Here is a 13417-nt window from a genome sequence, read left to right as displayed (position 1 = left end):
AACTCTTCAACCGCCATCGATCTGCTAGGAAGGAGACGGTGGATCAAGGATCCACTTTGAAGGAGCTCAGGGGAATCCAATAATTTGCTTTAGATCTCTGGATGAATTTGTAAACATTAAATTGGTTTCCTTTTAACACTGGGAAATTGTTCTTTTCAAGATAATCCAAGCAACTCTATTACATGCAATTTCTTGACACCTCAGATGCTTAAATGAACAACCGCTGGAGTCAAGATCATTAATGTTCTTAAGGGTATTCATCTCCGCTGTTTGATGAATGGTGTGACCTTCAAGTAACCAAAACAGTGCACGTTACCATTATGCATTAGCACTACAAATCTTTACTTTCCCTGGCATGCCAAAGGGAGTACAATGAAAGGAGTTTTATGCTTCAGAGCACAAAATACATGTATATAGCAATTTCAGTTTGGCAAACTTAGACGTATTTAATGTCATCATGGGTTAGCAAGCATTTCAGTGTTTTACAATGTCAGAATCTGTCTAAGTTTTGTGCTGTATACTACACAACACTGTACTTGCCACCACCACTGTAGACACTGTAAACATGAAAGCTCCTACAGCTTAAAGTGGAGTTGGAGTCCAGTGGGGTGTAACGCTTGCTTTACTGCTTTTCAAGGCAGAACTGCTTCAACCCTATATGGGATATGTCTTTCCTTGGATTCTGTTATAAAGCTTTCTCCAGTGCAGTGTCCAGCACAGTGGGCAGAATAAAATGCGGGCACTGTATGTTTCTGCAACACTGTACATTACATTTGTATCAACATTTTTAAAGTGATGTAGTTTAGATTACATGAGCTCTGTTTCTTATCAGGAGGAGAAGGGGATGGTGGATGGCACAACACCAAGGTAAGACAGCTGCCAAGCAGCAGACAGCAGCAGACCACTGTTTAAAACACTGTTTTGTTTTTTTTTTGTTTTTGTTTTTTTACAAGAGGTCAGGACATTTCCAGCAGTGTTTGAAACAACCAAACCAAGTATTGTAAGCCAAAACATGTTTTGCGTTAGGAAGTATATTGTGTCTCAGCCTAAACAAACATCAACACAATTTGTCACAACATGAAACTGAAAATTTAAATATAACTTTGAGCATATCTGACACATATGAAACGTACAAATGTTAAATATCCGTGGTTTGCAGAAGCAGTAGTTGTGTGAACAGTATTAGGAGCGTAACTGTTATTAAGATTTATGAAAATATGATAAAAGGGCTAAGTTTGGAAAACAACAGAATGTTCCTTTATGCTATTAGTTACAACATTTCTCTAGATTAGAATTTAAGTGCTTTCTATCCACGATAGCAATTTCATTAAACAATTGTGACGGCTGTCATCAGGTCAGAGTAAAAATATGGTAAAATGCATCCTTAGAAACTGCCATCAGATAATAAAATGCTGCTACTTTGTTGAGTTTGAGTATCTTTGTATATCTGCCATATGCAATGGCTCATAAACATAAAATCTAGCATATAATAGAGGAACAAATTCCAGCCCAGTGTTTCTTTATAAATGAGCAACACATGGAGTGCATTTCTTTAATGCCCATGGTGAAATGTTTGTAACGTTTCGGTAAAGTCCCTTGTAAGCCTCTTCCCAACAAATGGAGCTCTCTAAATGAAAAGGCTATGACGTCACCCTTGTGTGCAGGCTAATCTCTGGAACCAATACTTCTCTCTGGCATGGCTGCTAACTTTGGCTAGTTTGAATTAAATCAAGATTTGAGGTATAGGAAAAGGAAAAAAATGCTCAGAGTGGAAATGAATCGTAACTCCGTTGAATACACGCTCTCTCTGATTTCCCTGAGTAATGGATCTGATAGGTTTGTTGCATTTATTGAATTTGACACACCATCTTGAGATTTCCCAGCTGTGAGTCATTTAAAAAGTGGAGAAAAATGCTAATGTGCATTTTTAGGTAAGTTACATAGCAAATTCTGAATCCTGATAACAGAGCTTGATAATGCCAGACATGACCTTTGGATTAGTAATGCTGACTGCTCCCAACTAATGCTCACAATTGGCCAAATGCATTGTGCCAATAGGACTCTGAAAGAAAGTTCATCCTTGGTGAACGGCCTGCATTGGTCTGAACATCTGAAGTGCTGCTCCATCAAAGTAAGTCAAAAAATCTTGCAGAGGATTTTTTTGAAGTGCAGGGTCTGCCTTCCCTCTTGGATTCAAACAGACTGAATTATTTAATTCCAGTGTAGAGGTTACCATCAAAGGCAGTTTGTCCTATGTTGTGATTGTACACAGAAATATACAGAGCCTATACAGCCTAAGGTTAAGTCTTCAAGAAAGTTTTGGCTGGTCAAGAGGAAGTATATGTGGAAATCAATACATGCATCAGTATTGTAGAAAAATGCTGACATGAATATTATGTGGGGCTTTGACATATGATGTAACTGATTCGAATAGATAGAGAAAAAGTCCTTGCAATTAAGGGGTTGTAAGTGCCATGCTCATAAATAATCTTCAAGAGCCTTTGACCTATGTAGTGAAGCAGCAACCCACCAGCAGTTTCTCTAGAATATCCTCCCTAGTCAAAAGACAGATCAAGCACATGGATAATGCACAAATACAGTACTGTAGATGTCGACCCTGGCAAATTCTACAACCTTGTCAGAGGAGAATACAGTGTCAGGTAATCCAACTCAGTTGTAGCTTTATGAGGGTGTGATATTTTGAGTTGTATATCATTGGCAAGGACATTTTTGACTAAGTACATGACGGTAAATGTTAGACAGGTTACACTAGCTTACTAGTCTCCCCCTGGTTTATCACAGCAGCATCTGTCCAATCAGTTACACTACACCAGATATATGGCTGACTCCTTTTATAGTGAACATAAGGTTCCATATTTCAAATAAATACATTTTTAAAGATTTAAATAACATGCATTTACACAACACCAGATTTGTGTTAATAAATGTCCAAGCACAACAAATTAATCTGCTCTTCTGTTCAATGTTTGGTAGTTTGAGGTGACTGCACAATGCTTATCACAGAAATCCATGGCCCCTAATCCAGAGTCCTACATTGGGTTGCATACACGGGTGACTCACGGTTGGTATTTTGTCTTAATTTTATTTCCATGTTTGGTTCTGTGTGGAAAAAATGAACATGCTGGTCAGATCAAAAATAAAATGAGAAGAAGAATTCAATTTAATGTTTTAACATACCAGCCCAGTGACTGATGACTTTCTGTGTCAGCCCGGTCTTCTGCGCCAGCTGGAATATGAGAGCCCCTTCAATCAGGTGCGTTACTAACCGGCACGTTAACTGTGAAGATGTGCTGCTCAATATTATGAGAATAAGCAAAAAGTATTAATTTAAATTGTATTTCCTGAATAGCCTTTGGTTAAAATACCTTAGTTCCAAATGTATGAAATATCCCAAAATGATCACTTTAAAAGTGCTGCCTAACCAAATTATTTGGTTATCATAAGATTTATGGTTTCGGGTTTCATCTGCAGATCTTGTGCTGATTCGTTGGTTGGAAAATTAATTAGTCAAATGTGCGGGTGGCCAGCAGATGTTGTGTTGCATGGTGTGTTTCCATTTCAGGAGCAGCTCTGGAAAATCAAACCTGTGCAAGATTCTGCTTTAATCCTCCACTCCACAAGATAATGCACATTTTAAATAAATACAGATACCTACCTGTAAAGATAGCCTCTGAATGCTAAATTGGTCATAAATCTGGCCAACCTGCTGTGCCCACTGTTGCTATTTGATGTTGCTGTCCATGCTGAAATTATGGAATTACACAAGCCTGCATTATTTTTTTTTCTCAAAAGCTCTCTGAAGTTGCACTATAATTAAAATAAAACTGGGTCATAGTGCTGCCTCACCTCCACACATCAGTTATATCAGCTTCAATTTATTTCACTTTTTCACACTCTAAACTGTCCTTGTGCTCTCAGAGCCCCTTATCTAATATGATTTATCAGCAATGCACCACATGTGGATGAGAAATTACAAGCTAGGAAGCTAGGAAACATTTCTGATCAGTCCTTTCAGTTGAAAGTTGACTGACATTCTTGAGGACAACCAATGGTCTTGTGTGCCACTGCAACTTTGCCATCACTATTTTGCTCAGACAGAAGCAGGAAGTAGCAACTGGGAGGGGGAAATATATAAATTATGCCCCAACATGTCATGAGATGCCCTATCTTTGGTCTGAAAGTATTGATGGAGAGCCCTCTAAATGTTACCACGGAAACAAGAAAAGCTGTGTAGTGTCAGCAAGTTTTTACTGGTTGTATCTGTTGTCTTTAATCAGGGAATTTCTCATGTCCAAGAAAATGTCTTTCTATGCAGGTCTTAAATGTGTCTAAAGGTTTGTGAATTGGGTAGCTGTGAATGAATGAGGTAGGTGTTTGGTATCTTGCCCGAGGACAATCAGCAATGCCATTGTCGTCAGGGGATCAAACATGTGATATATTGCTTACTTTCTGAAAAATAAATATGAATGAAAACATGACTACATCCATATACGCACACACACAGATCCTGTCACCTCCATTGTCCTCATAATCTGAATCCTTAAATAAACCCAGTGCCCAAGGCTCTAAGGCTTATTAATATTGCAGCTCCGTCGGTATTCATTATGAATGAGAACAAGTGTGAAGACTCAGAACGGGCTGCAAAACAGTGCAAGGCTGTGGCTGTAACAATGCAGGTCACACAGATAATCAGCATGCCCCGCCAACCTCCGCTTAACTGACAGACTCACACTTGGCACTGCTCAGAAAAACCTTGACAGATTTCTCCATTCCCCATAAAGTGTGAGTAAAATACCTGTTAGCACAGCAGATAGAATCAGTGAGACTGTTATCACATTTTTATGTGATTTATGAAAAGTGTTACTAAAAGAATAGTGATGCTTGAGACATTATGTAGGTATGGACAGTACAAAGTATGATAGATTTTTCTGCTTCTGTGTTAAATGAGAAACATTAGTCGCTCAATTAAGAGTTTGCTAAATGGGATTAAATGTTAAGGTGTCTGTTTCTATCTACGCTGTGTTTAACTCTGCTGCTGTCACAATGGGCATTCACATTTGAGAGCAGAACAGGGGGACCTATCAGAAGTCCTGGAATGTCTCTTTATAAATTATTTACCTTTTTCCATTAAAATGTCCTGTGACATCTGTGACGCCTGACCTGGCACTGGAGCTGGTGGCAGTGGAGTGCCACAAGGTGCTGAACCGGGTTCTCTCACACTTGCCCCACGTTGATGTCAACTGCGAGTCCAACAACTTTGGTTTAAGTGCTTCCTGTTTTAGATCCACTCGAAAAGGGTGGGGGAGAAAAAGGAAAAAAAAAACACTTTCAGCCAGAGAGTGTATGATAATTGTTTTCAAACTGCTGTAGCATACTTTTTTACTGTAAAAGGAGGAATATCATATTAAAAAAAATTGTGATTTTGGAAAATAAGCATCTTCATCTTTTTTGCTGTAAGCAGAAGAAAAACCAACCTCATAATATAGCGCTAGAGATGGGAAGTAACTAGCTTAGCTTAGCTTAGCTTAGCATAAAGACCTAAAGTAGGGGGGTTACAAAAAACTGATTCTCTCAAAAGTAAGAAATAGCAATCCACCTACCACCACTTCTAACGCCCATTGATTAACAAACATCTTTTTTTAAAGGCTAGCTGTTTTCCCAATGTCAATTTTAAGATATCCTCATGGCCTGCAGGCTCTAGCTTCATACTTTGAGCACAGGCCTGATAGAGGTATCAATCTTCTCCAACAAACATCAACAACCATGAAAAGGTTATTATAGCCTCAACAAAATGTGGGAGCTGAGCTTTCACTCTGTCATGCGCTGTCACAACATCCTCCTTCAACAGCACATATCCAATTAAAGGCACAAGAGTTTCTCAGAAAGCACACATCAGCAACGATATAGTTAAAGCAAAGTGACATGTCATTGTCTCCACTGTTTCTCCTTTATTGTCGTCCTCACTTTTTATTTTTATTACAAGCTATTTCTGTGCCTCAGCTTGCGTTACATTTGAATATTCAACAAACGTGCACACATGCATGCACATGCACAATCTCCTCCAATCTTTAGCCTTTTCTCTCACCTTCTCCCAATAGACACACATAACTTTCTCTGCTTCTCTGTCACTATCTCTCCCTCGAGCTCACACACACATCTATTCTCTAGAAGAGAAATGACTGTATCTGTGCTGCCAGGTGTGCTCTCAGCGGTGGCTGTGACCCCCAGACAGAGATCTGCTCTCTGCTGCGCCACAGGGGATACAACGACAAAGCTGCTCCAAACATTTATTTTCTCATCTGTCCTCTCCACTGCAACTGTTATCACCTTTGTCAACTTTCATGGATCTGAACACTGTAGTGTTGACAGGCAGATCCTGTTTTAGCACTTTAGTTTCACAGAGTTACTTAAGTTTGCAGGGTTTCTTGCTTGCTTGCAAACTTATAATCATATGGAAAGTTACTTACAGTGGCTAAGATTGATATATCTATAATAACAATGTGACAGCATGAAAGGGGTCACTCATTCCCAGCCAACATTTATATGTGGGGCCCATGTGGGAAGTAAATGGGCTAAAAATGGGCTCTATATGAGATTGTCCAGGGGTTCTGTAATGGCCCCATTCCAATTGCCCATGTGTGCAGGGTTTACCCAAGTGGGCCCCACATGGGTTATACAAGGGCTACCTGGGTACCAGTTGGGTATGGTGGGCACAAAATGGACATCCTATGTGGGGTCCACGAGGGTTAACATATCTATGTAGGCCCTTGCCATAGGGGCATTATGGAACCAGTGGACAGTCCCATATAGGGACCATTTCTCAGCCCATTTACTAGCCACATGGGCCCCACATGTTGGCTGGGTTATGATGAACCTACAGAGAATCATCACCTCAATCTGCAGCTCCCCTCAGCTGTATGGAACTTCATGGCAAATTTCAGCTCATTGTTTAACTGTCTGTGACTTTACTTTTTGTTTCACTCTCTGCACTTATGGTATCATTTTCAGCCAGAGCAAGCAGCTGTTTTCAGCAACAACAAATAAAAGCTTTAAAAACCCACCGTACAATACCTGCTCAGCATCAGACACAGTTTGCAACTAGCTGGTGAAAATAATGCAGCATTTAGTGGATAAAGAGCCAGATATTTCCGTCAGGGTTTGGTAGAGACTATACACAGTGCTCAAAGAGAGAGAGAGAATATTTGACCAGAAACACAACTCCAAAATTATCATGATGTTGCTAGATGTATAAGCAAGTATTCCCTAAAAAGTTTGCCATATCAGCCCAGAAGGTAATATGTAAGTGTTTCATTCACAGCTTGTTTCTGCTGCTCCATTTGACCAAATAATATTCTGTTACAGGTTTATATAGTTTCATAATAACAACATTTTATACCTTGTCTTGTAAAAACAGTAGATTAATGAATGTTCAGTGAAGGTTTGATGTTTTCTTATTATGTGTTGCACAGGCTGAAATGGTTAGGCATTTTGCTTATGGCTTGTGGATTAAAGAAGAAAACTGACCATAGCTGTCAAACCCCCTGGTGATTTTTATTGCTTAAAGCAAAATGGCAGAAAAAAAGGCTTCTGACAATTGACAGTCAAAATTATTTTTAACTCTATTTAACTACACTTGGCAATGCTAAAAAAGCTTGATGGTGGTGCTTCTAAGGTTTGAAAGGGAGTCTAGAGCATATATACTGCAACTATACTGTATGGTGAACATTGCCAACTTGTAGTGACTTTCTGAGCAGCCGAGCTGAGGAGCTGTGGAAGAGAGTCAGTTATAGTGGTTGATATAAAACCCCAGACAGCTCTGTAATTTTACAAGTACAAAATTCAATTGGCTGTAAAGATGACAACTGTATCAAACCACTTCTTAAACTGAACTTCACTCCAGTCCAAACCACTACCTGATCCAAGAGCAAAATTTGGAGGTATTTATTGTACAAGGTTTACAAGATTGGACATCCAAACAGGATCAGAATAAATGTGAAAATGCAATAAAAAAGTATTTCATTGGTTTTCCCTATGGGAATAAACTGAAATTGTAGAAGAAATTATGCAATGCTTGCATCAAACATAGTGATGCATCTCAGATGCAGGCACATATCTAGCTTTCATGCTTTCATTTCAGTTTTCAAACATCAAAAGCTTTTTTTTCTCCAAGCAGAAAAAGTGAAAGGGACATCCCCACTGTAGTGTAAATGCAAAAACCTGGTGCATCAATAAACAGCAATGCAAGTTGAGGAGATCTCTCTCTTTGCAACAGGTGTCTTTTACTACAGATTTGCCCACTGAATAATTCACCGGGCTCTTCCACCTTTAAAAGACACCCTATCTTATTCATTATTTAGATGCCTTTTCACTGTGGTAGGAGGCACCTTCAATTATTCAACAACAATATAGAGCCAAGCAAGGGGTTAATAGGGCTTTTGCTGGCAGTGAGCGTGAGGGGAGGTAAAATGGGTGGTAGAGGTGGAGAAGGAGGGGAAAGGGGGGTGGAAGAGATTTATGATACAGGTCTAGTGGCGAGGTGAGAGATTGTGGCACTGGGGGAATAGAACTGTGAGAGTGAGATTGAGGCGGAAAACGGTTTGTGATGATGGGGAAGCATAAGGCACACCACAATCAACAGGAGACATAGGTAAGAACATGTGTGCGTTTGTACTGAAAATAGAAAAAAAAAAAACTGTCAATCTCTGAGAGTCATTATATTTGGGTTTTGTGTCTTGAAGTTTAATGTTGCGAGACATATTGCACACTCAGATGTACTAGTAGGGGATCTCTCTTGGAACAGGCCCACCTATAGGTTTCTTTCATATTTGGTTTAGTTTGTTCTAATATGATTTTCTTGTCTGTTTCTCCTTGCTTTGACTTGATGGTGTGAAACTGCTTGTGGCTGGCTTCAAAATAATAGTAGGCATGTTATGACTTCCTATCATGCCTTGTGATTGTTGTCCCTTTTTTACTTCCTTGTTTTTAAAGTAGCAGCTTGTAGGATTTAGTGGCATCTAGTGTTGAGGATTGGTGACTGCAACCACCCTAAACTTCCCCTAAACTTCCCCCATGTGCCAAGTGTGAACTCCCGTTTAGGTTTCCTCCCATGTTCAAAGTTTGGGAGGTTTTTACCATGAGCTGAATTATTCAGACAGGTGTCTTCTTCATCATAACAAACAAACCCTGTGATTGAAATCAGTAAAAACACTGGAGAAAGCAGTTTCACCTTACAAATCAACTCATTGCAGAGAGGCTGCTAGCCCAGCGCCTGCTAAAATGTGATCCCCTTTATTCTCTGATAACTTAAAATTCAGCTATTCATAAGGTTTTAACTGAGAGCCAAATTATCCACAAAGGTCTCTTACTCTCGAAAACAAACTGGTGATTTATTCTGATAAAAACACTGACTTAAGAATTGTTATGTTGAAAATTAATATTTCTCCAATGATATTTGGTTCACTGAACAGGGGCTGCGGAAAGGCAAATGGCCCTGTCTAAAGCCAGTATTTGGTTTGTCCACTCTGGGCTACTATAGAAACAAAGCGGTGCAACACAGCATGCTTTGGTCCCACTCCCAATGTAGATATAAATGGCTCATTGTAAGATAATGAAAACCTGACTCTTATTTATAGGTGATTATACACTATGTATATATATATATATATATATATATATATATATATATACACACACACACACACACACACACACACACATATACATATACATATACATATACATATACATAATTTTCCATTTTTGCCAATATATCCTGCATCGTACACACTGGACCTTTAAGATGTCTATCATTGACAAATAAAATGCTACATTCAAGGTCATATTGCCACCCATACTGTTTGATCGACAGATGATCTTTAAAATAAATAACCCAATATGTTCACATAATAATCCAAAAAGAGGGAGATCCAGAGGAGAAATCACTATGATGTGATTAATCTAAGATGTAAACCATCAGAATGAAGCAGAAAGCTGTTGATTTGTGTTGAAGCCTGCTAAAATAATCTCCACTGTTACAGCACTCAGGGTCTTCAGCAACAAGTAATGCAACTTTTAAACACTTTTTAGACAGTTATTCCCAAAATAACTCTGATCTTACAGTTCACTTCCATCTGTATGTTCAGCAAATTGCAAAGTGTCATCGTTTAGTGAAAAAAAAAATCTAATCTCAAAGGCAACATTTGAGCTTGTCTGGTTGGTCAGGAACATTAGAAGGCTTCCCTTACCACAAACAGCTTCCTTGTTGTTGGAGAGGTTCTCTCAAGATACCCCCTTTAGGTCTAAAATAACTTGGCTTCCGATAACAAAATGTTCTGGTTTCAAACAAATCCCTGTCCCCTGTGCCCCTCAGCTCTGGTTTACTCTGTTGTCTCTGTTATCTCCCTCTTCATGGCACTCCTCACCTGCTCCTTTCCTGTGCAGCCAGGAAGGGAGAAAGGTGCTTTTGCCCAGGGCTTAGGCACTACATTTACCTGACAACATCGACAGTTGTAGGTTATTCAGTGCATGTGAACTAGACATAAAATGCGTATTTAAGACAAATCAGTGTCTTTTTAAAATTTTTCAAATTTGACCAAACTTTCTAATTGACAAAATGTTTGATTCATTCCATTATTAATATTTCTTTGAAAACACGGAATATAGCATGTTATACAGCATCCTTGTTATATTAATCACCTAGGTTTTCTTTTTTTTATAATCATTTTTTCAGTTTTTTAGACAGATGACAGTAGTATACCAAGGTTAAAAAAAAGTTTTAATTACAAACAAGAGGATCAAAAAAAACTTATAAGAAGAGGATGGCCATGTAAAAAAATCAGAGACTGATGCACACTCAGTATATATATATATATATATATATGTATATATATATACCTATGACCCTTCATGTGCCTTATGTCATCCTTTTTCTCTCTCCCACCTTTCTATTAGTTTCCCTATCAACAAAGGCAAAAAGACCCAGAAAGAGAGAGAGATAGAGAGAAAGAGAGAGAGAATATTACAAGGTAAATAGAACTGAAATAATAAAAGTGTAACAATGAACTTAATAAACCAGACTGTTTTTTAAAGTTAAAAGTTTAAAAGTAACAAAAACAAGGACACTTCAATTTTGCTTAACCCAAACTCAAGCTATTGTATTCAGGAACACATAACTTTTCAGGACTGACCTCAAATTCACAGCTACTGTTTGTTACACAGCTGAGTGAGTTAATTGCCTGGCTCACATGAAGACACTGTACAAATTGTTGCAATTAGATAATATTATTATATAATTTACTACAGTGAGTAAACAAGCAAATACAGTGTCTCATTAAAGGACACTGCAACAGGTCACATGGCTGATTTTAGGCACATGCTCGCTATTTCTAGCATTTAACTTATGATCGCTCTGTAATAGCAAAGTCTGTCTAACTACTGCATCAGTTTAAGCATGCTACAGCATAATGTATTGTTACCTTTCTGCAGGATCCAAGAGGTTAGAAACAGCCATCACATCCAGCTCCTCAGATCATTAATTCATTACATTAATCTGCACAGTCCACCCTGTAATTGATCAAAAGCTATCATTTTGCAATGTTATCGTTATCATCACTAATTGATTTGATGATCCATGCGTCCCATTAATAATGTAATAGATGGGTGATTAACAATTTAACTGTCCATTGCCATTAATGTGATCAAGATGTAATAAATGAATGAGCTACATTTCATTTAATTTAATCAAACCCAATTTTATGCAGTCCGGTTTCAGCCCATATATCCTGCCAGCACACAGATATTTAATGCTCTAAGCTGAATGATGTGGAAAGTTTTTAAATATCTTTACGACAGACTTCAGTTTTTGACACTGTATGGCTTCTCCATACAAAATATGAATTAATCTGAGTGGTTTTCAAATAAATTAATACCTTGTAAAACACAGAGGCTGAGCACCATTATCCCTTTAGTCAGACATACTTATTCTAATTTGATGAGGACTTTATTTTGAAAGAAAAAAGGGTAAAGCTGTAATCACATATTGCCTTTTTACTCACAAGTAATTTAGAATAAAAGCAGCATTTTAAGTACAGAGATACAGAAACTTGCTGAAGGGGTCAACCCAATCTCATTTTCTCCATCTCTCTGTCTCTCTGTGTAATGCAATTAGAAATGCTGCAGCTCCCCCTATTGGCATGGATGAGATGGAAGCCTTTTGGAGATCAAAGTTTCCAAGCTTTATCAAACGCAGCTCTGTAATGTAATGTAATACTGTAGCCAGGGAACCAGTCCTGAGCAACATTTAACACGTTTAAAGTGGTAATCTCTCTCCATGATCTGTGCGCTGGGGTTTGCCTCAGTGGCACAGTCAGCAGAGCGGTGCCGGACATGTCATTAAGGCATTCATGAGTGTAATTAAGCATGCCTAATCTCAAATGTCATCAATAACTGCCTCATTCTACCATACATATGAGCTGATTTTTTCCATACAGGAAAATTATATCAATTTACCAAGATCAAACAGCAGCGGAAATCCTTCAGTCTCGAGTGTAATTGCTGGTTTATTGGGACAAAAGTATCCTTTCTGCCTTAACAGTTGAATCTTGGGTGCTACTTTCTTGAGCTCCCTTTGTTCGGTCATGGCTGTGACGCACATTCAAGATGTTTAGCCCGTTTCTTTTTCCCCAAGAAAATTGAGAGGTTGATGCCTCTCGGTTGACAGCCAGAGAGCAATTGACAGAGTGTGAGCGGCTCTCTATCTTTGGGGCCTTCCTCTTGCTTTTGGATGAGTAGCGCTCTTCATCTCAAGCTACATTCACAGCAAAGCCCCAACTGTCCCAATTTCTCATTCACGTGATGATGAAGCGCCTGGATAAGGGATACAAAATGAGATCTGTATCTAGGCAGACGCCTCAGGTTAGTCAAAATTTAAAGACACATACCATGACCAAAACGTTTTGGTATGATCATAGCTTTACTAGTCTGTGCACATGTCTTTTCAGCATTGGCATTGCATAAGGGTCACATTTTTGGATAATTAGGAATCATAAAAGGAATTAAAAGAAAGCAGCAGTTTGGAGTTGAGCGTGACAGCCTGCAGTGTGTGAACACGGCCTAAAACAATCAAAACTCTGAATTGATTCCCTCCTCTTTCCCCTCCCTTTGCTTTTCCTCGATGCTGAAAAAGCAGATTGAAGCCCTTGATACCGCCATACATCTGTCTGTCCGAATGTATATCTGTCAGCAAGGAGAAAGCAGGAGAAATGGAAATATGTCCGTGTAGAGTAGAGGAGGGGGAGGAGGGGGTTTGGGTTTTCAGTAAGTAAAGTTTGCCCCAGGTGACAGTTTGCACAAACTCCCATGAAGCTCTCTGCCGGGAGAGTTGCATGCTGGGCTGTGC

At 38.9% G+C, this 13417-nt stretch overlaps 1 protein-coding gene across 1 annotated transcript in view; it reads right to left on the bottom strand.

Annotated features, from left to right (window-relative positions):
* Nucleotides 1–4184: 4184 nt before the first annotated feature.
* The window catches only part of mfsd8l1 (major facilitator superfamily domain containing 8-like 1), a 67917-nt gene continuing 58684 nt past the window's right edge, over nt 4185–13417 (bottom strand). The window contains exon 13 of the transcript XR_015776596.1: nt 4185–5308. The gene's annotated coding sequence lies outside the window, so the exon portion shown is untranslated. The remainder of the gene's footprint in view (nt 5309–13417) is intronic.

The sequence above is a fragment of the Plectropomus leopardus genome, chromosome 5 (assembly GCF_026936395.1).
Source record: "Plectropomus leopardus strain MGB_pleo_1.0 chromosome 5, ASM2693639v1, whole genome shotgun sequence".
Classification (NCBI taxonomy): Eukaryota; Metazoa; Chordata; class Actinopteri; order Perciformes; family Serranidae; genus Plectropomus; species Plectropomus leopardus.
The sequence above is the reverse complement of the archived record's forward strand: the minus strand, read 5'-3'. Positions and strand labels throughout refer to the sequence as shown.